The sequence below is a fragment of the Leptonychotes weddellii genome, chromosome 9 (assembly GCF_054177405.1).
Source record: "Leptonychotes weddellii isolate Sample4059 chromosome 9, ASM5417740v2, whole genome shotgun sequence".
NCBI classification, from domain to species: Eukaryota; Metazoa; Chordata; class Mammalia; order Carnivora; family Phocidae; genus Leptonychotes; species Leptonychotes weddellii.
In genome coordinates this window covers 61,746,408-61,774,141 of record NC_138377.1, presented here as the reverse complement: position 1 = coordinate 61,774,141, position 27,734 = coordinate 61,746,408, and the positions used below count along the sequence as shown (strand labels likewise).

The 27,734-nt window shown below is 36.6% G+C and overlaps 1 long non-coding RNA gene across 1 annotated transcript in view; it reads left to right on the top strand.

Annotated features, from left to right (window-relative positions):
- The window catches only part of LOC145723462 (uncharacterized), a 255,537-nt gene extending 228,025 nt beyond the window's left edge, over positions 1 to 27,512 (top strand). The window contains exons 2-3 of the long non-coding RNA XR_014148542.1: positions 22,879 to 22,928; positions 27,272 to 27,512. This is a non-coding gene — a long non-coding RNA (uncharacterized LOC145723462). The remainder of the gene's footprint in view (positions 1 to 22,878; positions 22,929 to 27,271) is intronic.
- Positions 27,513 to 27,734: the final 222 nt, after the last annotated feature.

Genomic DNA, 27,734 nt, shown 5'->3' with positions numbered 1-27,734 from the left:
GCTTAATGACTGAGCCACCCAGGCGCCCCGAAAAGATCTACTTTTTTAAGTGGAATTTACCACGAGGTAAACATTGATTTAGTTGCAGAATTTTTGAAGTAATGGAAAATCGAATCCATAATTATTCACACTTTCATTTCTATAATTCAGAAGGAATATCCCCTGATATTGTTGGTTTTATTTAACAAGACATCAGTGATAGCTTTGAGAAGAGATCATTCAAACCAACTAAAGTTCTAGATAATAAAAGACTCAGTGTGTAACTGAGCAGATTGCCAGTGCACTGACCAGAGCCACGTGATGCTGGAGCATGGACCACTTTCTGTGATGGGTCTGATGTTCACAATATGGCATCCTGGTGGTAGACTAAAGTGGCATTAGGAAAGGGACCGTGGAGCCTCTGATATGGCTTGGATCCCACTGTGCTCTGCAGGCTTCAGTAAAGCTTGACAAAGCATGCTGTCTGCATGCACGTTCAGAGTGCTTAAAGATCTAAGTAGTGTGAGCTCTGGAGTGACTCTGTAGCAAGGTGGCGTGGGAATTACAGATTTCCTTTTAGTGACTTCTTTTTTTTTTAAAGATTTTATTTATTTATTTGAGAAAGAATGAGAGACAGAGAGCACGAGAGGGAAGAGAGTCAGAGGGAGAAGCAGACCCCCCACTGAGCAGGGAGCCTGATATGGGACTCAGTCCCGGGACTCCAGGATCATAACCTGAGCTGAAGGCAGTTGCTTAACCAACTGAGCCACCCAGGCGCCCCTTTTAGTGACTTCTTGTTTGGAATTATTTTATGGTATCTATCTGCTTACTGCCAGTAAGTTCAAATTCAGCTTAGAAGGCCAATAAGGCATCCAAATATTTGAATCAATACAGCATATTATTGAATAAATCACAGTACTTTTCAAAGAAGGTGAACTGTGTGTGGATTTTGGGTTGTAAATAATGAATGATACTAACTTTAAGCAATACACGATACTTGTGGAGTGGTGACAGGTTATTATAATAGGGGAAGCCTCCAGCAGAAATATTAAGCTCAACACATTGATGTTTTATTGCAATTCTAGATCAAGGAAAGAGAAAAAAATCTGATAGCAGGGCAATGCATTCTAAGACTGAGTTTATCAAATATATGCCTATCTGGCTATTAGTAATGACCCTTGTAAACATTTGACCACAGGTGGAACTGATTTCCCCCCAGAGCTTTCTTCATTTTAGTTTAGCAGTAAGCAAAACAAAAATGTGTTTGCCCAGTATCTGACAACTCTGTGAAATGATAAGCTGAATGATTTAGAGGCTTCTCACCAGTGACATTTTTTTTCTTGCCTTTGTTAAAACTGCAAATAATTGGGATGTTAATCCCTATACCACTGAATTGAAGCTGTGTCAATTTTGTATAGCTTACTATGCACGGTATTTTAGCTTATTTTAGCATTCAAGAAAGCTATGTTGTCCTATTGAACAGGGAAACCATTTTTAACACCCTTACGGATTTCCTTTGGAAAGAGGTGAGTTTACAGGGAATTGACTTCAAGTAGTCACTTCAATCACCCCTTGTTTGCAGTCAGTGCTTTGGAAACAAGGCTGAATAACATTTCCTTAAAAAATTTAAGAGTTCATGATTTACCTTAGTAATCTTTTCTCTTGTGTTAAAAATCTGATAGGCAAGATACTTTTTCTAGAAACCTTTGCCTGCAGTTTCAGTCCTTTTCTCTCTTTCCGTATCTTTCTTTTTTCTTATATCCTTAGAAATAGAGAAAAAATTTGTCCACCACCATTTATACAAAATCTTATACTCTACCTAAAAAGAAAATACACTTTGGAGGCTAAGAAGCTGAGTTAGAGCTCTATGTCATAAAACTATTTCTCAACCCGTATACACTCCTTCTTGCCATATATTCATTTTCGTGCTTGTATTGCTAGACTCTTGACAAAATGCAACCCACTTAAAGGATTAATCAATACTGAAAAACATGTTTAGACAACATTTAATTTTGATTTTATTTATTCACATGTGTACCCACATTTATTTCCTTAAATGAAAATTACTTCAAAAATCTCAGTCTTGAAGACAACTACATGCTGACTAGGATTATATTTCAGAAATCCTGATATGACACGGGGAGAGGATTCTCAGCTTATACTTTGGGAAGGTCCACACACTCAGCAACTACAGTTAAGTTCCTTCTCACTGTGTGTCTTCATTTATGTCATTCTTGCTTGCAATGTTCTCACCACTCTCTTTTTGCCTACACAAATCCCACCCAGGCCAATGGGCTAGCCTCTATTTAGTTCATTCCCTCCTACAGTCCTTTTCTAATTAGCAAAGTATCTATTAACTTTCTCTTCCCCTAAAATTCTGCCAGTAAACCTTTAATTATGCAAGGTGTTTTGCTGTTCTCTTAAGGTATTTATTGCATATGCAATTGCAAATAAACTCTTAAAGTCTTTAAGAGTTAAGCCTATGTCTTAAACTTCTCTTGTATATTTGCAGCAATTAGCATAATGTTAAGCACATTATAATAGGTGCTTATGAAAACTGATGGAGTCACACAATCAATTGCTATCCTGAGTCCCACAGTTGATTTTTGCAGTTAAATAGCGTGAGACAGAGTGAGTGTCACTTGGAGTTTCAGAAACTCCTTGTCAGAATTCAGACCAAGTTGTAGTTGGAATTTGGAGGAAAAATTCTATCAACCTCAATTTGTAGCTCTCTGTTTTTACCGAGCAAGAAAACAAACAAATAAGCAAAAGATACTACTATCTTTTCAGGATTTCATACCCAAATTCTGACTACAAAATGTTAGCAAACCAAACTTGCTAAACAATTTTATAGAATGATCTTAAAATTTTTATCATTACATTAGCAACTGCAATCTTGAGGAATTATAATTCCTTTGACACAATGATACTCTTACCCTCCAAATTTTTCTTTTGCTCCCTATAATTGGAAGATCCTAAAGAACCATAGTACTACTTAAAAATCCTGGTGCTGGCAGAGTCCGTGTAAGATCATTTTTTTCCATTCATTTTTTTCTGATTGCCAATAATTTAAATCTGAACAAAGCTGAAGTACTGAATAAAGGCTGTCCCACTTCACTTCCCAAACACTAGATAGAAATTTTTGACACTTCATGTTTTGATGACTGAATGTAAACTTCAAGGGCAAGGCTCTCTGGTTTCAAATTTCACACTGCTCTCTCTCCAGTGCTTAAATGGTCTCAGAAACAACACAAACATTCATTTCATGAGTATGTGTATCTGTATTTCTTTGAGATTGCAGTTATGTTCTGACTGTGATTTTGTTCAGCAAAAACAGAGCCAATGAATCTTGGGAAGAAATGACCACCTCTTCCCTCTGGCTTTCAAATGATCTCAGCAACAATTGTTACTTCAGTTGTCTGCCCATCTTGGGTATTGCCTTTGAACAGCTAACACTTTTTTAAATAATGTACTTTTGAGATTGCTTTGAATCTTACACCAACCTAATTTTACATTTTGTATTGAAAATAAAATTGTGGTTCTGAGTTACCAGCATTGTAGCGTGTAATCTTCCACCAATACTGTTTTCCTTTTTAACACGTGTGCTATAGGCTAATGCCATTAAAGGCCAGCATATTGCTTACTGAAGGCCAACATATTCCAAATGTTGTACAGTAATGAGATCATGGCAATTAATAAATACCTTCATTGCTCTTGGTAGAACTTCATAGATCTTAGCAGCTGCCTTTTAACTTGCTCCTCTTCAGAATTAATGACTTCGCTTTTGAAAGGCAGTATATATTTTTTTCCCTCTACTTTACCTTCTTATTTGAATAAGAAATTCATCACACCCAAGAGGATAATTGCACAATGTCAGTGGAGGAATATCAATACTCCTAATACTCTCCATTGCCCACTGTGCCGAAGACATGTCAAATAAAAAGTGTACTCTAAATAAAAAGAGTGCACATACTGTGCAACTGTAGTTTCAAAACACATTTTTTAGAACTCCTCTTACAACTAGATTCCTCTGAGCTCTTCTTATTTAGAAGTTCTGGAGTTTCCATTGGAAGATATGTATAGAGATTGTGCAGTTATTAATTTGTAACAACAACAACAATAAAATACTTACCATGTACTAAATGTTACAAAAAACAGCTAGCATATATGATCACGTTTTAAGTTTTACAGTGACTTTGAGAGATAGGTATTATTTTCCCATTTTTAACTGCGTAAACAGAGGTTTAGAAAGGTAAAGTAACTTGCCTTAGGTCATAGAATTATTGTGTCATAACTAATGACTAGAATTGGAAGCCAATCTGTTTTACAGTAATCTGTGCATCTTGTTCAGCAATACCATATTGCCTCTCTCTGCTCTGGGCAGTTATTTTACACATCACTAACAAGGAGATGCAAAAAAATATATATTGCTCAATTTACTTGGTTGAAGAAGGAAATTAAATAGACAATATCATTAAGAGAGAAGAGACATTTCATACTTTTATCTCTCAAAAAAATTGTCCATCTTACAATATAAGGGATTTGAATAGAATAGATTTAAGAGATTTTAGAGATTGGGAAAACATAGTCATTTATTCAGTCATTCAACAGTAGGTAGTTTGAGTGCCTACTACATGCCACCATTGAAATAAGGCACTGGATATACAATCGGTTATGCTCAAAGCAGAGATTTCTTCAGTGCATATTATGCAGAAGTCATATAGGGTGACACATCAAAGATTTAATTATAGGGACTTCGATGGAAATGCTGTAGTAAAGCTCTCAATTCAATTTTATGCAACATTATGGAATTCTGTATTGCTAATGAGAGACAACACATTGACCATATCATGTATTGTCACTGAACTTACTGTTCTTGCAGTGTAATATCAATATATAATTTGTTATAGTTTGTAATCTGTATTTATTTGTATGTTTTCAAATTTCATGGTCAATCTTCACATTCAAAAATTGTGCTAATTCCGCATATTAATTCTAATAATTTGACTATAGATCATTTTGAATTTTAAAGTATACAACTGTGTTGTCTGATGTCATGAGAGTTTTAAGTCCTACATTCAAAATCTTTTACCTTTTATTCTTGTATTTCTGCAGTGACTAGAACATTCAGTACTATGTTCAATAAAAGGGATAAGAACAGACATTGTTGTCTCAGTCCCAATCTCAGAAATAGAACTTTCAATACTTCATCATTAACTAAAATGTTTGCTTTGGGATATCCGTAGATACCACCTATGAGATCAACAAAGAAGTTTCCCTCTATTTCTATTTCGCTCAGATTATAATTGATGAAACATTTTTTATTTTATCTTTCTTTTTTGTGTTTACTGTATTGATCACATCTTTTTTCTCTATTTTATTAATGTGGATGTCCAGCAACTGGACATACTTGGAACATACTGGACTTTTTGTAGTTTAATTTCCTGTTTATTTTGTGGGATTCAATTTGCTAATATTCAATTCATTTAAAAAAATTCTTTAATTGAAATATATTTGACAGGTAACATTGTGTAAATTTACAACATGTTGATTCGATACATTTATATATTTATAATATAATTTCCATTGTAGTGATAATTAGCACCTCTATCACCACATAATTATCATTTCTTTTTAGTGGTTGGAATAATTAAGATCCAGTCTCTTAGAAAGTTCAATGATTATACTGTTGTAGTCTATATTCATTATACTGTGCATTAAAACTGTAGGATTTATTTACTACTCATTGCAAGTTTGTACGCTTCAACATTTCTCCTATCCCCCATCTCCCAACCTCTGTTAACCACCATTTTATTCTGCTTTTACAAGTTTGGCTTTTTTAGATTCTACATACAAGTTTTATCACACAGTACTTATTTGACTTATCTCACTTAGCATAATAATAATAATGTCTTCAAGGTCAATGTATGTTGTTGCAAGTGGAAGGATGTCCTTCTTTCTCATGGCTGAATAATATGTGTGTGTGTGTGTATACATGCATATGAATAAGGTGTATACACACACATATGTATATATATGCATATGAATAAGATATATATGTGTATATATATATATACATATATCTCACATCTTCTTTATTTATTCATCCATTGACAGACATTTAGGTTATTGTTTCCCTATCTTGGCTATTGTGAATAATACTGCAATAAACATGGGAGTGCAGATATCTCTTCAATATTCTGTTTTTGTTTAATTTGGGTATATACGCAGAAGTGGAATTGCTGGATCATATGGTAGTTCTATTTTTAATTTTTTAGGAACCACCATGTTGTTTTCCATAGTGGCTGAATCAATTTACATTCCCACCAACAGTGTACAAGGGTTCCCTTTTCTCTACATCCTTGCCAATGCTTGCTGGCATGCAAATTTTTAAGTGTAAGATGAATAAGGTCTGAGGATATAATGTAAAACATGATGACTATAGCTGGTAACATCGTAATATATAATTGAAATTTGCTGAGAGTAAAACTTAAATGTTCTTACCAAAAAAAAAAGTATATGAGGTTATGTGTTTTGTGTTAATTACATGGTGGGAATTGTTTCATAATGTATACAAATATCAAATCACTATAAGGTATGCTTTAAATAGCCTACAATTTTATTTGTCAATTATACCTTAATAGTGCTGGGGGGGAAAACTTCAATTAAGTGATTTTATCAGCAAATTAGAGCAGAAAACACAATTAGTGAACAATAGAAGACAGAACAATAGAAAATATCTATCTTAATTGAAAACAGAGAAAATATAATGGGAAATAAAGGAAAGGAATGTAAGACACATGTGAGATTTCCATTGTCCAACACAATAGTAATTAGAATCCCAGGGCTAGAGGCAACAGAGGTGCAAAAACAATATTTGAGAATATATGAATTTAAAAATAAAGGATTTAGGTAAAAAGAAAATAATAGGTGGAAACACTGAAATTCAGGTAACAATGAAGAGCAATGGGAAGATTAAATACATGGCTAAATCAAAATGAATATATATTAACAATAATTGTTTTAGAATTTAAAATATATATCAAATTAATATAAAACTCAAAGAGGATTAAATAACTTAAAGGGTCCTAAGTTTCCAGGATTATTTGGGAAGTGGTAAAACAAATAGAACTGCACTGGGCACCTGGATGGCTCAGTCAGTTAAGCATCTGACTCTTGATTTCAGCTCAGGTCATGATTTCAGGGTTGGTAGATTGAGCCCCGCATTGGGGCACTGGGTGTGGAGCCTATTTAAGATTCTCTCTCCCGGGGCGCCTGGGTGGCTCAGTCGTTAAGCGTCTGCCTTGGGCTCAGGTCATGATTCCAGGTCCTGGGATCGAGCCCCCGCATCGGGCTCCCTGCTCCGTGGGAAGCCTGCTTCTCCCTCTCCCACTTCCCCTGCTTGTGTTCCCTCTCTCGCTGTGTCTCTCTCTGTCAAATAAATAAATAAAATCTTAAAAAAAAAAAAAAAGATTCTCTCTCCCTCTGCCCCTTTCCCTGTCTAAAAAAATAGTACTGCACTGTAATAAATCAAGGATGCATAAAATATATAGGGTAATCATTAAAAGAAAAACACATAGTTTGGAAATAGTTGATAAAGGAAAACATTTCATAATCAAAAATATTTGACTACTCTAGGTGAAGGACGTAAGAAAGAAAAAATATAAAACAGAGAATGAAGTATATACAGCATATTTTTGACATTTAATACATATAGACATATATAAATGTAAAATCTTATAATATGTATATATATGTTTGTGTGTATAAAATGTTACAATGTGTGTACTTGTGTGTGTACACATATGCATGCTTATATATACATATTATTATATTTGTATTTATATATTTATGTCTAAAGCTTTTATCCTATTCATTTTGTATTTTTTATTTTTTTTAGAGAGAGAGAGCACACGAGAGAGTGGTAGCGGCGGCGGGGGAGGGGCAGAGGGAGAGACTCTTAAGCAGACTCCAGGCTGAATGGGGAGCCTGACACAGGGCTAGATCTCACAACCCTGAGATCATGACCCTAGCTGAAATCGAGTCAGGTGCCCAACCCACTGAATCACACAGATGCGTCAGTTCTTTATTTCTGTATGGCTCTTTCCTTTCCTTCTTTGGTTGTAATAAAGTATTTTCAAATTCCACTTTATCTCATTGTTTTACATCGTGTCTTTTTTTTTTTTTTTGGAGTATAGTTGACCTACAATGTTACATTAGTTTCAGGTCTAGTATTATTCATTCATTAAGTTCTTACAGACTTGAGAAGATTATGTATATTTATCTACGTACATAAAGATTATATATATAGATACATATATAAATTATATATGGTGGAGAAAAAATAAAGATGAACTTAAAATATCAATAAAAATCTTTATGTGTCTAGGGAAAAATGTGGGAAAATCAGTTCTAGAATTCTACACTGGAAACTACAAAGCTAATTAGGGGAATTAAAAAAGATCTAAATAATTGAAGAGATGACTCAATCTTATGAAGATGTCTTTCCAAAATTTGTACATAGTTTTACCATAATACCATTCACAGATTTTTATCAGCTCTACATTCAAAATGTATCTATATAATCTGCCTTCTTATTGCCACCTGCTCTACTAGTACTTTAGTTGAATCACCATCATACTTATATTTTGCCTGGGCTGCTGCACTGACTCCTTCAGCTGGTCTTGTCCCTTCTGCTCTTGTTCTTCTGCGTTCTAGTCTCATTATAGGAGCTACACAGTGATGCGTGTCACCTGTATAAAGCACTCCAAGCTTCAAATTGTTCAGAGTAAAAACCAGTAGTCATAAGAATCCACAATGTCTTTTTTGATGTACCCCTGTCCCTACTATCTCAGATCTCATGTCCTACTACCCTCTCTCTGTTTACGCTGCAGCAGCACAGTTGTCCTCTATCTGTGTCTCGAACATTCTTGGCACTTGCTATATCCTTTGTCTAGATGGTTTTTCCCCAGTTAGCCACAAGCTTGCACCTTTACTTCCTTCAAGCATTTAGGATCTCCAGGCCTGCCTGATAACATTTAAAAATGCAGCCTCTCAACACCAGAATCTAGAACAGGGCCTGATACACAGTAAATATTCAATAGCATTCATTCTTTAATGTATTCAGTAAATGATTAGTAAACATATCTGATATACTATGGCTTGAAGAATGCCAACATTGATATTTGCTTCAAAGAAAGTGGCAAGTGGGGTTATAAGTATAACATAACAACTAACATTTATATAGGAGCTACAATTTACAAAGCACATTTACAGATTTCTTTCATTTCCGCCTCACAAACAACACTGTTATAGAGAGCAGGTGTTTCACAGATGTAAACTTGGAGAGGTTAAATAATTTGCCCAAATGGGAAAGCTAGGTCTCAAAGCCTGGCTTTCTGACTTTAAAACTTTTTTTTTTTTCTTTAGTTACACAAGACTGCATTCTCTTTGGACTTTGGGGAATATAATAGAAGAGTAAAATAAAGTTTATGCCTATAATAAATTTGAAATCTTTGTGGGTCAAAGCTTGGCATGAGAAACAAAATGAATCCCATGACAGTTTCCTCAGGTTAGTTTATAATCTGTAAAATGGAAATCATGCATACACAATTACCTTTGGAGACACAGAGAAGATTAATGAAGCTATGTTTTTGAAAAATCTTTATATAGAGAAAACATTATCTTCAGAAAAGGAACTATTAATAATCCATATTTTTATACATAAGGTTAGCGTATGACTTTGTGAAAGAAAATCCATGACTGTTTAGTTCAAACTTTCACACTTACTATTATTTAAAAAGTAGTGTGTGATTTAATAATCTAAATATTGGTTAAGTTCTTTAATAAAAAAATAAAAGTTAAGAACAAATATTTTCCAATGGAGTTTGAATTTGTAGACCATCCATCCTACTATTAGGAGACTGAAAGAAATTAAGAACCTCTAAATTCTTAAACTCTGGGGCAGTTGAATTTTGAAAGAAGAATATGAAAGATATCAGGAAGAAAATTTAAACCAACATTGGACAAAAGAATTAAAAAAGGGCTATTTTCTTGGTTACTTTTTTCTCTTTAAACAAAAGAGAACTATTTCATTTCCAGTCTCAGGTGGATCATTAAAATATGAGAAATGGCATTTAATTTACAAAAAGTATATTTTCCTTTTTGTTTTTTAATTAACAAAAACTATAAAGTGACTAAGAAATTAGTTTCCTTAGGAACATTAATTTTATTAAGCCTATGCTCTTTTATTAGTAGAATGTAAAAAAGTGATAAAGCAGTAGTTACATAAAAAAGAAAAAAAATTTTCTAAATATAATCCTGCCTAAAGTACTAGGGAAACATTCACTGAAGTAACTCTTACCAGGGTTCAAAATAATAATAATTAAACTATAAACATTGGCTTTGAGCTTACTAAAATCTGTGAGTTTTGTAAAAAAAAAATTAACTACACATTCAAAATAGAAATTTCATATATCGCCACTGAAATTTAATGAAAATGTATGAAAAATTAAGATAATGTGAAGATTATAGAATAAATGTTCAGCATCAGGAATTTCTTTTTACAAATTTAAATTAGCTTTTGAGGGCATTTTATAATAAATATAAGTTACTTTACCTCTCCTACAGGAGTTTTATCAGATTTTCTGCTTAGAAAATATTGCAAGTCATTTTTCATTTTGATGCATTTTCTTAAAATAAAAATTAATAATAATAATACTTCATATTCTTAAATTATATTTTAGAAATGGAGTCATACTCAGAATTCACATTTCTCCAAATATTTTATGGCACTATATTTTTAATAATAGATAATGATGCAACACAATCCGAGTGAAATAGGTTTCTGGTCATTTGAAATGGCAAAGGAGGGATTGTAACAAACAAAAATGGGGTAGTTATGTGTCAGCTTGACTAGGCTCTGGTGCCCAGTTATTTAGTCAAAGGCCAGTCTACATGTTGTTGTGAAGTCATTATTTAGACATGATGAAAACTTAAATTAATAGACTTTGAATAAAGTAGATTAGCATCCATTATGTGGGTGGGCTTTATGCAGTCAGTTGAAGGCCTTAAGAGAAAAAGCTGAGGTCTACTGAAGGAAGGAGTTCTGCCTCAAGATCACTCAGGACTTGGGACTGAAACATCAACTCTTACCAGAATTTCTAGCCGGCCACACTGCCCTGCACATTTCAAACCTGCCAGCTTCCAGAATCGCATAGGTCAATTCCTTAAACACATACACATTTATATACACACATGCACATATCCTATTGATTCTATTTGGAGAACCCTAACACAGAAAACACCCACCCATAACCCCCTCCCCCCAAAACAAACACTAAATTCTGTAGAAACCAGGCTAGCGTAAGAACAAACAACAAAAGCTTGGGGGGAATTATAGAAATAGTGGAGAAAGGCACACAGCTGTTTTCCATTCCTGAATTTTGTTTTCAACTGGAGTAAAAGCTTTGATATAATATGCCTTCAAATTTTACTTGAAAATTAATTGGATTTGGCTGGGATGAAAACAACCACATTATCAGTTCTAAAAACTGGCTTAAGACCATAATTCAAAGCAGAAAAAAACCCATCACATTATATTCTTAATGAGGTAGACATAGAGAATTAGAATTTAGAACAGTAAAGCGACTGAAAGTCAATGGTATTTTTATATGAGTAAGATCTGATATTACCTCTCAGGAAAGGAGATAATAAATTCTTTCAACATGATTTCAGAGATAAATAGTTGGAATCCTGGAAATATTTTTGCAAAATGGAAGGTGGTGTTCTAAGCAGAATGAATATGGACTGGGTTTTGTGACTTGAAGCTTACTGTATGAGAACAGCTTTGTTTAACTAAATATTCTTTACTCTTACACACTAAGGAGAAATATTAAAGTCTACAGAAAATACTTAAAGGAGATTGAAACTGTAAGTCCTCTAGCTTTCTGCCATGGCATCTCAATATCAGTCTTTTTGTTCATTCTTGAAGATAACTACTCATAAATGAACTTGAGAAGTACTTAGTTCCTATAGCCAATCAAATAAAATAATAATTAAGATAGCCAAATGGACTTTACAACTGGAGAGATACTGTAAAAAGGGTGATGACCAAACCAGTGAACATTGGTAAACGTGATCAGACTACAAATAAAGGATTTTGTTTTGTCATAAGCACAGACATTTTTCAGAACCATTCCTGGCTGTGAATGCTTTGGAACAAGTAAGAGGTTGGATGAGCTGATATTTATGGATTCTTTGCATTTTCATTTCTTATAATTCCTGTACTAGTTAATTGCCTGTTTGGTTGCTCCTGTATTTCTCACATTCTCTTGCTTTACTCTGTATTGCAGATTTTCCTGTCTATTGATGTCTGTTTATATTCAGCAAATTGCAGGTGTTGGTGAGTGAGAAGAGAGTAAGTCAGGGTACTTCCCCTCCACCCCCTTCCCTGCCTACGGTAGCTTTCCTGGAAGTGACTATGTATCCATGTTGACTCCTGCTCCTGGTAGAAAGCCAGTGTTCCATGGTTCCTGCTTGTCTGCCTAGCACCGGACAACCCTACCTTCTTGCTCTTCTTACACCATTTCCTCTCACCGTCCTTTTGTCCTAGGAATAATTGGTGTCTTCCAGCTGTTTCTAGTATTTGTTGCGTTTCAGGGCACTCAGTTTGGTTCTCAACTGTTATGTTAAATTTCAATCAGTTATGTTAAATTTCCTCTGTATGAAAGAACTAAATGGGTTTTTGTTCTTACTTCTTACGGTTCTTAAAAGGGGTCACATAATTCTCTTGTAAGAGAACAGAATTTCTCTGTTCTAAGTCAATTTAGGTATGGTCTCACATGAAGACAGAAACTTAAGGTTTTGGGACTTCTCAATATTTCTCCAAGAATTATCATGACATGTACTTTTGGGTGTTAAATGCAATCCAAAGAACTCATATTCTTATTGTTGTTTATGACATTTTACATCCCATCACTTCTGTAACAAATGCCTTAGAATTGCTCCTCCCAAAATACTTTTTTTTTCAAATTATTTCAGTTTTAAATAGGGGATTTAAAAATGTATTGTTGATGAATTGGAATCAGAACCAGGACCTTTCTATTTCTGCTATGGATCTTAGCTATTTTAGAACTAATTGTGTTTTTTGGTGTAACTAATTATTTTGAAAATATCTCTAGGCTGAGTATAAATGCCAGTGTTTAGAAGAAAATTTATAAAGATGTTGTATCTTCCAATTGAGTTCTATTAAACAATATTCACTAGACACTAAGTGATTACATTACAGATTCCTTATTGCACTGTTCTTGAGATCCTTGCCATGGGCCCACCTTATAAGCAAGACTAGAAAACAATTACTTAGTTATTTAAATGGCTTACTTAGATGGCATATGTATACAAAGGCTTTTTTTTTTTTTTAATTGTGAAGTTCCATGAGGTTATTCCCTTGATCTATATGTGGCACGTTACTTTATCCATATTTTAAACATTAATGTAGTCCACAATATCCTCAAGAGTATAAGAAATCTGGCCACTGTGCTGAGCTGGACTTTGAGTGTAACCCAGTTAGACCCCAGGGAGAGAGTGAATATTAAAAGTAGCATGCACTAAAAAAGAAGTCCACTGGGAAAAGAGCAACATTCTGTTCTGCCTGGATCTGAGCTCAGTGACCCAGATGCAGCTGAGTGACCTTAGAGCTCCCAAAACAATTCCTTAACTTCCGGAGTGAATGGCAGCTGGGACTTCAAACTCAGAAAATCATAGTTTACATGTGCGGAAAATGCTGAAGTGTTGGCAAATCACATAAGGACTGGATGCATACTGAGTGTACTTACACATGTGTTTGAAAATTTAAATTTAAAACAAATTAACATATAGTAAGAAAAGCAATCATGTACGTAGGTATATATGCAGATAGATAGATAGATAGATAGATAGATAGATAGATATCCCAATGTTTAAATCAATTACCTATGAGTTAATCTCAATATATTCTCAGTATTTGAGAATTCTCTCAATCTTTTTATGATATATACTCAGATTCTACAACCAAATGTAGCAAATGTCGAAAAGCCATAAGTTGCTTCAAGGTGAAATTCAAAGGAAATGAAAGATTCCTCTACATGTTTTTCTCCAAATGGTCAGAGTCTCTCTTTTGGTACTTATGATTGACTCTTTATTCAGCATTAGAATTCTTCTCAACAAAGTAGCTGAGAATCTCCAGACTTATAAAAAAGTTCTTCAGATATGATATTTCTTTTATAACACAAAAAGAATCAATAAGAGTCAGCTCTTTAGGATTAGAAGATTCAACAAATACTGGAGGGGTTTAAAGGAGAGATTTTGTTCCATTCTGCCTGCCAGAAGGTCAGGTTCAATTTGATGCCACACTTACGTTTTTGTGGTTATCTTAGAGCTTTCACATAGTTGTAACTCAGAAGTGGAATTCCAAACAGCAAAGGAATAGAAGAAGAAAAAAAAGTTTCACAGAGTTCTAAAGGCTTCTATGAAGGATGATTTCTCAAATAAAAATAAATAAATAAATAAATAAATAAAAAGTGAAACTAGGGCAAAGGAGTCTTAGAAGTTTTGGCTTTTGAGTTACGAGCACCACAGGAAAAAAAATATTTTGTCAATCTTGATCTAAATTTAACAGGCAGTGTGCAGGTGGTAAAGCATTTTGTCAACTACCTGTGGGTAATGAGGCATCTCTTGACTGCATGAGTTTGCAGATCTCTAATTATATGCCAGAAATTCTGTACCTGAATTGGAACTAATATCTGTCATTTTCCTCATTATCAGTGATAGTTGGGTAACTAAAACTTAAGGAGGACTTAACCTACATTTAAAAAAGTGAAATACAATTGTTAAAGTTGTTGTTTTTAATAATTGCCAAGTAATACATAATCAGACAATTTCCTTGTTATTACAGGGGTTTATTTAGTGTTCCATTGACCCCTTAGGAATTATACATAGTGTGAAATGAAGAGATTTCTATAACAGTGCTTAGATTTGATGTTATTTAAAACTATATTTTTATAACAGCCATATGGCATGACTGTCTCTAGGGAAGTAGTTCCCTCTCTAATTCCTTTATGAATTGTTGTAGTTTAGTGATAATGAAATAATATTACGGTTCTCAGTGCATTCAGAAAAAGTCAAGATGTCCTATTGACTCAAACAATAATTTAGTGGTATCTAGATTTATCATTTGTCAGGGTCAACTTTGCTCTACACAGCAGCAATGTTCTGAGATCTTACTGTAATGATAGCAAAATGTACCACAGAGATATTCTGTTTCACTTGCCTCAAATCTCACATTTTCAAAGTAAAAGTTGCTCTTTTGGGGGGCACCTGGGTGGCTCAGTAGGTTAAGCCTCTTACTCTTGATTTCAGCTCAGGTCACGATCTCAGGGTCATGAGATGGAGCCCCTCATGGGGCTCCACGCTCAGTGGGGAGTCAGCTTGATATTCTCTCTCTCCCTCTCCTTCTGCCTCTCCCCTTCCCCCAAAATAAATAAATAAATCTAAAAAAATATTGCTTTCTTTCTCAAATAACTACTCCATCCTCTACAGCACAGTGGCTGAGAACATGGCCCCAGAGCCCCACAGCCTGAATTTGAATGCTGGCCCTGTCAAGAGCTAACCAGGTGACCTTCTGCAAATTACTTGGCCTTTGCAACCTCAGTTTCCTTACCAGTAAACCAGGAATAATGATACAAGTCATCTCCTAAAATTGTTATGATGACTAAATTAGTTAATATTCTAACCAGTGTTGCTACTTAGGGAATAATAGCAGTGGTATGTACCTTGTCCTTCAAGCCAGTGACTTAGGGTCTTCTATCTCCCTCTCTTACCAAATCGTGATCAAGAAGTACTAGTTCTTTTCTTCCTTTCTTTTGTCCTTTTTTTTTTCCTTTTTGTAATCTATCAGATTTGTCTTTTTCACATCTTCCCCCATTAACCTTAAAGTTGGGCGATTACAACTGATGTCTCTGTTCCATCTTTTATACTTTTACAAACCTGGTAAAGCATTCCTGAGATTTCCAAGCTTAAATTTGTTCACCGGTTTCCAATTGATTACTGCAGTGGTTGTCAAATTATTCAAAAAAAGCTTCATTTAAATCTTTATACAAAGGAACTCTTTCATGGTCGTTCAATACATACAAAAAGATAAGCATTGAAATCCCCTAGTTGCAGTGGGAAATGGCGGTAGTAATCTTCCCATTCACTATATTTTACCTCCTCTTGGTCTCCTACTGGCCATTAGGCTTTGTAACCTATTCACATCCCCACATCACTACTCCCTTTGTCAAATAATCTTATCTGTAGAGTCCTATAACTCATAGTTTTATGTATAATTTGTACTACTTAAATTTTATGACATTTAATCACTGGTATTCTGTATTGCTGTTGTCTTTACTGGACTCTGGAGGCCATCTTCATGGTGCTAAGTGTTCCTGGCACTGCACTAGTGATGAGGAAAGGAAAATGTCATTTGAGTTAGTCCCTTGAGGCCCTGTGCTGATTCGATACTCAGGGCGTCTGTGGGAGTCAGGTCTCCCACGTGCCTCTCATCAGGAGACTTGCCCAGGATGGCAAGGTTAAGAAGTTTCCAGGACTTCCGAGTTCCCGCGAGATTCCGGCCCCGAGATATTGCGAGATCTGGCCTCAGGGGACTCGGTTACTGTGTTTTGGAGCTGGATGCACGCTGGGGGCCCTTTATTGCCTCCGCACATCGCTACCTATGGCCCCCAGTAGCCCTCAAGGGTGAAATCCTGGGACTAATCAAAGGAAACTTGCCTGCGGATTCGGAGAGGCCGGGTTGTGCATGCTTCGTTTCTCACCAGTGTCCCGCCCAGGGGATTCCGGGACTTCTAGGTTTGTGTGCCTACGGGCCAGTGCCCCTCCCCCCCATCAGTCCCTTTTCCTGTATTTAAGGGTTACCTGCTCTGCACTTAACAATGCCGAGAAGAGCAGGAGGTTCGAGTGAGACCGTGAGAGCCCATGCAGCCCTGTGCCTATCGAAAGTAAGGGAACCTGTGGGATTCAGGTCCCCTAGGGTATCTCTTATCAGAGAACTTCCTGACCATACTGGGATTGCGAGGCTTAGGAGTTCCTGCAAGACTGGCTTTAGGGGAATTGGTAACTTGAGCTTTGGGGTGTGGGGGGGATGTGGACCTCGGCATTGCTGTGAAGCCCCCAGAAATGTCTGGGGGCCCTGTTCATCCCCAGAATTCCTGGACCCGAGGCCTGATGGCACAGTACCCTGATATAGAGCCACAGAGCACTTTTCACTCTTGCACTTTTCACACATGCACTTTTCACACATGCACTTTTCACTCTTGGTACCTGCCCCCAGCATTTGGCCCACATGCATTGTGGAATAGGGCCTGCCTTTGCTCACCAAACCATCTCCCTGAGGTAGCATTTCTCACATTGATCCATTGGTGAAGGGATTTGAATGACGGTTATCCTTGGACCATTTGGGGACCTCTTGTTTTTATTAGACTAAGGTCCTGTCTCTCACCCATATTTCCCAGTCCAAGATCCTGGGAGATCTGGCTCTGTGATCTCATGAAATCAGGGGTCAGAGGAATGAGCTACACTGTTCTGGAGCAGGATGGACCCTTTTATCCTGTGTGTGTATTAGTTGTAGTTATATATACCCGCAGGTGGTTGACAACCACAGGTAGTTGTGTGGCCCACCTGTGGCCAAAACTCTCAGGACACCCCTATGTTCCCAGCCAGGAGAGGAGCAGGGGGAGCCAGGCCATTGACCCAGAGCACCCAGTCATGCCCTCTTTCCTCCCTGTACATTTCCTACCCTTAGGCTTGTTGGATTCCAGGCCTCTCTGTACAGGGGAAGCTCCAACCCAGGAGGCTATCTTCCTGGAGCTAGAGTTTTCTTGAACTGCACACATGGCACAATGAGGAAAAGTGTACTTTAGTTAGTTCCCTTGTGGATCTATGCTGGGAAGAGACTCATGGCCTCTGTGGGAGACAGATCCTCCAGGTGTCTCCCATCAGCAGACTTCCTGCTAAGGAGTTCTGTGAGATCTGTCTTCAGTGGAACAGGAAATGTGTTTTGGAGCAAGGTGGCCCTTGGTAAAAAAATTAAAAACAAACAAAAACTGGACTCTGAGTTTAAGAACATATATGGAGTTTACCTTTTGTATATTCCTTGAAACTTCTAGCATATAATTCTGTATACAACAGATGCCTGATAATATGTGAACAATAGATCATTTATGGTTCATGTCTGTTTTCTGTTCTCATTTGGGCCAAGAGTCACCCTGTGTCTTTTTCATAACACATACCTTTCCCTTGTGTTTCTTAGCCTTGAAATGCCTTCCCACAGTACTAACCCCTCTGGTCTGCCCTTCATTCTTGGAGGCAGAGTTTCTAGGAATATCTTCAGTCTGACATTAAGCAGCTTAATCCCTGGTATGTTAGCTTCCTATGGTTGCTGTGACAGTTTACTACAAGCTCCAGGACTTTAAACAACCCAATCTCTTATCTTACAGTTCTGTAGCTTAGAAGCCCAACGCAAGTCTCAGTGGGCTAAAATCAAGGTAATGGCTCTATTCCCTCATGGAGGGCTAAAGGAGAGTCTGTTTCTCTACCTTTTGTAACTTCTGGAGGCCATCCACAGACTCATTGACTCATAGCTGCCTTTCTTCACCTGGAAAGCCAGCATTAGTGGGTGAGTCTCTCTCAGATCTCATCATGCTGATCTCTTGTGCTTCTTCCCTTTTTTATTATGAAGGACCCTTACATTGAGTTCACTTAGATAATCCAGGATAGTCTCCCCATCCCATACTCTTTAATTTAAGCATACCTGCACAACCCCTTTTATAAGGTAGGTAACATATTCACAGGTTCCAGGGATTAGGATGTGGACATCTTTGGGGCCATTGGGACTGTTTACTAGAATGACATTTGACAATAATTCTTTGCACTTTCATAATATGTGTACCGTTTTCAAATTCCTTTTTCTTATTTCATTTAATCTACACAATATTTGGCAAGGCTATTCCTCACATAATTTTCCTTACATTGGTCTTACAAACCTTAATTTATATATCTAGCATCATATAGGTAGTCTTAAATATATATGAGTCTCCACTATATCATAACTTGAAGGTAGGGATTCTATTTCATTCATTTCCAGACAACCTATAGCTCATAGTTTGTTTTCATTAGTTAAATTAGTGACTGAAGAAACTGAGGCTCAAAGGGGTTATGTGACTTAGCCAAACCAGTGTTTAAAATAATTGAAGCTACAGCTAGTAATCAGATCTTTTGAACTATGTATGAACCAAAATTCCTTCCAATTTACCCCAGAGCTGACAATGTATTGGTTGACCACATATCTTACCTTCTTTAGTGTTGTTATAGGGACCTGAAAAGGCATATTTATTAACACATTGGGAAGTGTATAGTGATAGAAGTTGCACACCATTATTATGGTAATTTTAATATAAATTTCCCAGGGTTGAAAAATTTCCCAGAAAGAAATGAACGTGTTTGACAAAGAAAGGTATAGCAAAATCCTCAACACAAAAACCACTTATAGATTATTTCAGAATAGATTCTATTTCTGTCAGCATCAAATGTACTATAGTAGTATTCATTTATGCATAAAAATATCTGATGTAAGTAAATAAGTAATCAAGAAAATTAAGGATTCAGGTTTTATGTTGTTCTATCTAATAATTTGGTGATGTTGAAGAAATAAATAATGTTGGGGAAACTTGGAGTCTTAAGGAAGAACACAGATTTAGAAAAATTAAGGATGGGATGGTTTTAATACACTTACTAGAGCTGACAGTTGAGAAGCAGGAAACCTTAATATTAAGGGCATTATTTCAATATAATCTTTGTGTGTACACATCCACGAATTCTGAGCTAAAAAAGGCATAATTTGAGGTGTGAAACTTGTGGAGAAGGTCTGGATTAGAATTCCAAGACCTTTGGTGTTAGTGACTTTATTGTCACTTGAAGCCAGCTGATTACCATACACTTTATTTTGTATCTCATTTTTAATCACAGAGCAGTCACACTCTGAAGAAGTGTATGCTTTTTCTGCAGACAAATAAGACGAGGCTTCATTCGAGGGAGATTTCTCTCTGGAGCTTCACTGAACCTTGTGTTTTTCATCAGGGTGCTATGAAGACCTATTAGGGCCTTAGGATACAATAAATTGGGCATAATGACTTCAGGCTCTGCCTCTTACAGCAAGGAAATGCCTCTGTGTTCACCTGTTGGGAAGGATAAAATGTCCTTGGTTTTGAAAAGAAAAGGAAAAAACCCTCTAAGGTTTGCATAATATGCCACTAAAACAAAGTGATGGGATATCTTCAACCTTCTATACACACATTCTTTGCCTTACTTTAATTGACTTTACTGACTTTCAACCTAACTTGCTACCTAATTCTCCCAGTGCAAAAGAGTTCATTCTCAATGAGGTTTTCTGAGTCCCTAAAACTCTTGGGGAATTTTATATCTAATAAGTAAGAGTGTCCATTAAATGTATTTAATGAAAGTCTATAGTTAGAGTTTGATACATAAAGCACAATTTTTTACCTCCTCAGGAAATGATCCAAGATTGACACAAAGTAGCTCTCCAGGGTTAATCTTTAGGGAAGTTCTGAGATTAAGAGAGGACTTCATCAGTGATAATATGCCATTAGGATATGACTTTAATAGAATAACCATAATTTAAAATCCATTGTCTTAGTATGTTTAGAACAAACCAAGGCATTTAAAGCTTCTTTCTTTTTATTTTTCTCTTATGCCTAGAGATGGCATATAAATTTGCACAGGCCTCTACAGATCATTTTCAAGAGAAGCAACATGGAGGGACACATATCAAGCAGAATTTAAGATCAGGATGCAACTTTTATGAACTTAGTAATGTCATCATTTGTTTGAAACCAAGTTGTTCATTTTCTGTCACATAGATTTTATTCTGACCTTAATGAGAAAATAGCATATTCCTGTGTGTGTGTGTTTTCTTCTCTGAAGCTGTAATATAAAAAAAGCATAAATCAAAGCTGTTTTGACAGATGAACAACACAATTTTGTAACAGGATAGAAATTAAAAAAAAAAAAAAGACTGAATAGCTGATAAAAGATGAGTCGAACTAGGAGGATTGATGTTAGAGCTGAAGGCACCATTAGAGATTAGATGCTCATTGGCTTTTCAGCAAGCCTGGTGACTCATTCTACATAAATGAAGTTTGTGATATGTAATGAAAAGCTTTCTATCTTCACTGCAAGCAAATTAGCAGGTATTTTGTGGCAGGAATGTTAATGTTATCTTGCATTTGTTTCTGAGCAGGAACACATTAACAGAGCAGGTTTGAAAAGAATTTCACTTTTATAACATCAGGTGCCGGAGGTATTAGAACAAGGTCACCTCTGTAAAGTAATGAGGGAAAATTAGGTTATAAACATGCAGTGCCTAAAAATACACTCAGTCTTCTCTGCAGAATGAATGCCATATAGTATCACCCCAAATTGCTAATTTTCTTTTACTGCAAATTATACTCAGACCCCAAACCGAATCCAAAGAGTTAACTAATAAGACAAGGTGGAGGGCAGTTACTGAGGCTTATAGTGGGCAACCAATCCAAAGCAATAGTGTTCAAATATCTGTATATATATGCAACTTTATAATTTATAAATCAGGACATTTTTTTTATATAATAAACCATGAAGGTCCACATTATCTGTTTGGGAGAAATAGTAGAAAAAGGCAAATGAAAGAGAAAGGTAAAACATTGCCTATTTTGGAAGACATTAAAACTTAAGAGGAAGTTGAGTGGTTGCTGGGAATACTATCAAGATTAAGAGAGATGAAGAAGAAGATAGCAGGAAGGGAAAAATGAAGGGGGGGGAAATCGGAGGGGCAGATGAACCATGAGAGACTGTGGACTCTGAGAAATAAACTGAGGGTTCTAGAGGGGAGGGGGTAGGGGAGAGGTTAGCCTGGTGATGGGTATTAAAGAGGGCACGTATTGAATGGAGCACTGGGTGTTATACACAAACAATGAATCATGGAACACTACATCAAAAACTAATGATGTAATGTGTGGTGATTAACATAATAAAAAAAAGATTAAGAGAGATGAACTAGAAGATAAAAATGACAATAAGGTTTTCAAAAGGTAGGGTAATGGGAGTGTGAATGATTCTGTTCCTTTTATGAGTGCATATAAAGAGACATGATGAGTAAAGTGTATGCAGAAGGCCCACCAGATCTGGATAATCAGGTTTTGGACAGGATATCATCTTCTAGGATGGACCATTATGGCACCAATGACCTGAGTTTCAAGATTTGGGTAATCATACTTGCAGCTTTTCCTTGATTAGAAATCGACCTGCTGATGTAGTTCCTCGTCTTGCTCTAAATATACACTAACTTGTCTAAGCTCCTATCTCCTGGGCCATGTTTTCTGCCTTATTATTCATTTCTGCAACTAAATTAAAGCTGGTTGCGATCCACTTTGTTCTACCCAAATACAGTGAGACTATAGGGTGTTTATGGGAAACCAACACTGACCTCTGACTACAAAAATCCTTCAGAGTAATATAACAATTTAATTACTTAATTAACCAATTAACTATAATCAGAAAGGTGAAAGAGTGTTTGGAATAGCAGTTAATAAAATTTTTGTGCAATTAAAATTTTATTTTGGTAAGAATTTAATTGTAAATGAAAATGCACTGCTGGTTATGATAGTTACTTCTTAAAAAGTCATGAACCAGGGTCAGTGACTATTTGATATTGGTTGTATCCAATCTGGATTTAGTGTGTCTGGAATCTAGTAGGTAATATTTGTTGGTCTAATAAAGGATTAAAACAAATCATCTAAACTTTTTATTTTACAGGCAAAAATCTGAGATTTGGAAAGATGAAATGACTTACCCAAATTCACAAGGTAATTACTAGCAAACCCACTTGAACCTAGGGTCTTTAGATTCTTGTTTGTTAAAAACCAAACCAAGGGACTCCTGGGTGGCTCAGTCAGTTAAGCGGCTGCCTTCAGCCTGGGTCATGATCCCAGGGTCCTGGGATCGAGTCCTGCATCGGGCTCCTTGCTCAGCAGGGAGCCTGCTTCACCCTCTCTCTCCCTCTGCTTGTGCTCTCTCTGTCAAATAAATAAAATCTTTAAAAAAACAAAACAAAAACAAAAAACCAAGCAGCCAAACAAAAAACAATTTTATTGACTTGTGCACCATACTTCCCAAGCCTAGCTGATTGTTGGTGTCACTAATGTCCAGGCACTACTCCAGGACAGTATCTCTGGTGCACCTTACACCATGCATATTTTTATAACTCTTCTCCAAGTGATGCGATGCAAAGCCAGGACTGAGCAACACTGGGCCATTTGGAGATTCCATTAGAAAATGCTGCAGTTCCTTTAGCCCAGGATTACAGTGCTACTTTACCCAAGGTAATTCTGAGAGGAAAAGCATAAGGTCTGTTTAATGATTAGCATAGAAAGTGCCCTATGTATGTCTTTAATGTTTCTGACATGTATTCAGTTAACAGCAGGGCATGTACCAAGGAGAGAGCCAGTGTTAAGGTAACATAGACCTCATTTTTGAAGCAATCTTTAAAATGAGAGGTCTGGCAAGATGAAACTCAGAAAATAAATCAATGCTTGTCTAGAGGTTATAGAGTAACTTGGGAACTATTTGAGCTCTAGTGATTACAAGATCAGAAGATTAAAAAATAACCCTGAGGGTGTGCTTTAGGAACCATTCCCTCTGAAGATATATGGGAGATTTATGATTGAGTTGAAATCATTTTTGATTGGAAATAACTCCAGCCCACGAAGAACATGAGAGTAAAGCTGAAATGGTGGAAGGAACATTGTCAGAATATGTTCTTTATTTACATTCTAAAGGCTAACCATTTACCACTGAAAGAATAAGAACCACCTAATAACTTAATACAACAACTAATGGGAAGCCTACCAATCAAACAACTGCTAACTATAATTAAGACAGTTGTAAGGGATGGGACCAGACTACAAAGAAGATCAAGGTAGCCCTCCAACTCAAAGGCTTAGCTATGACTCAAATGTGACAAACGTTTGAAAAGTTAAATAGCGAAAGAAATAATTGACAATCTGATAGCATAATAGATTCTCAGTTATAAAGCACTTATATAGTCAAGTGAACATTTAAAAATAAGTACTTTTGGGAGTTCAGAGGCAGAGAGAACGAAGGCCAGTGACCATCTTCCAGATAAAATCCAAATGCCTTAACCTGGAGACTAGGTCCTTATTTACCTTTCCCTTGCCTGCTCTTTTAGTCTTCGTGTTCAGTGCTTCCCACTTAATGTAGCTTTTAATGTTGGGGGTGGGGAAGAGAAAGGACAGTAAGTGTTGAAACTGGCTTTTCTGACCTAGCCTTCCCTAGCTTTGTACAAGAGAAAAGATGTACATGGTTGCCTTTCTATTCATTATATTTACCCGTATAATTTCCTTGCTCCTCTTGTTTGATTAAAAACCTCCTCTGTCTATAAGAGGTGATAGATGCTAACTAAACTTGTGGTAATCATTTTACAGTATATGTAATTCAAACTATTATGCCTCACATCTTAAACCGGACAGTGACATATGTCAGTTATATCAGTAGAACTGGAAAACACAAACACAGCCTTCCTCTTAAAGGGGGATAAATTATTATAATCAGTTAGAAGTCTGATCATATTTTGAAGGTAGTTACTTAAAAATTTCAGAATTTTGTCCTTTAAAGAGGAATCCTGCAAAACATAATGGTGAATAGAAAGGAATATAATGTGGTAGTATATTTTAGATACTGCCATACATGGCTTTTTATTTGCTTATTCATTAATTTAGTCAATCAGTCCACAAAAGTAGGTGGACCACAATAAATAGGTACTACTATGAGCCAGGCATGATGATGGCTTTAGGGTAAGATGAAACTCGTAAGACTTGATCTCTCACTGAATGAGGCAGTAATATTGTGATTGAGAATAAGGTAGGCCCAGAACTAAGTAAAATGCAAGATATACTATTAGTGTCATAAGAGAGGTAAAAATATCTGGCATCTCTCAAACCTGGTCCTCTTTCAGTACTTCTTATTAGAGAATATGGGACCATCCATTCAGTTTGTTAAGTCAGATACATAGGAAGCAACGTTGATGTCCCACTGCACAGCAGCCTCACCTCTTAGCCATTGGCAAGTTAACGACAATTTATATTCAGATTTTCTTTCTATTCTTTTTTCTTTTTTATTATTTTTATGTTAATCACCATACATTACATCATTAGTTTTTGATGTGGTGATCCATGAACCATTGTTTTCGTATAACACCCAGTGCTCCATGCAGAACGTGCCCTCCCCAATACCCATCACCAGGCTAACCCATCCTCCCACCCACCGCCCCTCTAGAACCCTCAGTTTGTTTTTCAGAGTCCATCATCTCTCATGGTTCGTCTCTCCCTCCGATTCCCCCCCTTCATTCTTCCCCTCCTGCTATCTTCTTCTTCTTCTTCTTTTTTTTTTTTTTAACATATAATGTATTATTTGTTTCAGAGGCACAGGTCTGTGATTCAACAGTCTTACAGATTTTCTTTCTATTCTTATGACTTTGCTCCATCTCCTGTTTTTCTGTTCAAATTAAACTTAGGTTCATCTCTCACCTACACTATTGTAGTTTCTACCTAACTAGTTTCCCTACATATGCTTCAATAAGAGTGATCTTTTCAGAATGCAGATTGATCATACCACCACACCAGTTACACTTCATGAGGGCAGAGAATTTGTCTCTGCAGCTCATGATATCTGTAGCACCTAATAGCTCAATAAATTTCAATAAATTGTAAAGTCGGGGAAAATAGTTTGATGGAAGAGTTCTCAATATCGTGAAACTTTAACTCAACTGAGAGAGATTAGTCTGCTCCTCCTAGAGGGTGTTGATCACACAAAGAGGCTTCCAGAACTTAGAGAGCTGGCAAAATGCCATTAACAGCTCATAATGTCCTAAGTATATCTACTTACTTTATCGATACGTGAATTTGTAGATCAGTCTGTGAGGACAATATTTTCTACCTAAATGTTTATGCAAATTTTTATCCAAAGTCCACCTAAAGTGAAATAAATGAAATTATGTCACAAAGAATGTCATTGGTACTGCATTAAACCCCTAGTGAAGCAAAAAAGAAATTTTTTTGTTTATAGCATAGCAGCTCTTTACAATTTGGCCTTTATTTTTGTTCCCTCTTTACCTTCCAAATGGCACCCTGACTTCCCTCAGTAAACCACCCTTCCTCTACTTTCAGCCCTTGCTTATTTGATGGTATTTGACTCCTTTCCAACTTCTGAAATTAGGCACTGCATTCTCTTGGCCAGAGTAATTGTTTCGGGGGCTGGGGGGTGGTGGGAATCTCCTGACACAGTCAGAGCTAATGAGTTATAATCAGAGATCTCCTGGGACTATAGAACTTGCATTTACAGGATATGAAGCTGAAGCCATTGCATCCATTTTGGCACCATAAGGGGAATTCCTATCAAAGAATGGAGCCAACACAAAGAACACAGAGCTAAGTGTTTAAGAGAGATCAGATCCTGGTGACATTAATGTGAGCCCCAGGATCAAGGCTGACCTGTCCTGTAGGTGAGCTAATCAAGTCCTTTTTGAATAAACTTGTTTGGGTTGGTTGTCTGTCACTGATAAACAACAAAGCCCAAACTGGTAATAGCAGCAGCTTCTATATTCCCTGATGGCTGCAATGTAACAGTTCATCTGAGGCAATTGGCTTCAGCCTTGAAATGCGATAGATTGTCTTCTGGCCTGGGACGTGTTTTCTTAGTGAGTCAGACAGGCTAAAGAACTGTAGGCTGTAAGCACAGAAATTAAACTAGCCTCTGCGGTGCAGACTATGCCATGGCACTTATCTAGTTTCGCTGATAATAGGCTGCACCTGTTACTAGAAACCGTTTCATGACCAAAAAGACTTCCAAAGTGAAGCCCAAGACAAAAAAGTGACCGCAAAATCCAAACTGACAAAGCATGGTGCTGCTTAACAGAAACCATTGATTTTATAGCCTTTTTTGAGTAAACACTCAAAGTAGGACCTCCTCCATGCACATTCAATGATGATGTGGGAAACAGAGATAGGTTTTAGAGCAAAAGGAATTTAACATTTTATGATGCATTTTAGGTAGAAATCCGACTCCCCTTTTTATTCTCTAATTATTCTTCCTTTTATTATTTTATCTTTTGCTTATTTTCATTGCTCTGTAGAGAAAGAGGGGCCACCCGAGGGCAGTCCATACTGTGACATGAGGACCAGAGGAAGGTAAGAACTTGGCAGCCACTCAGCTAATCCTAGCCGGCTGTGTCTGCCACTCAAAATGGTGAAAAGATGAAGACAGCAGTTATGTCACCATATCTGCCTGTAAGTGGTTGTTTATGTGTGAAATGGTGTCTAGAGAGTGCCCCTGGATCAAAGGAATTTGGGACATGGGTGGATGAGGAAGAAACTTCAGGCTGGTAAAAGAGTAGAAGCCAGAAGCTTGGCTGTTTAACTTTTGCATCATGGTGCAGTGCTTTCTTAGAGAAGCTCCAGACTGCTATCTGCACGAATTTAGGAAACCACGTGTCTGATCATGTGTTGGGAATAAATGAGGTGGCGGGCATTATTGCTGTCCTCATGGATCTTATTCTCAAACTGTAAATGCTAACCCAAAATAACTTGAGCCAAGGT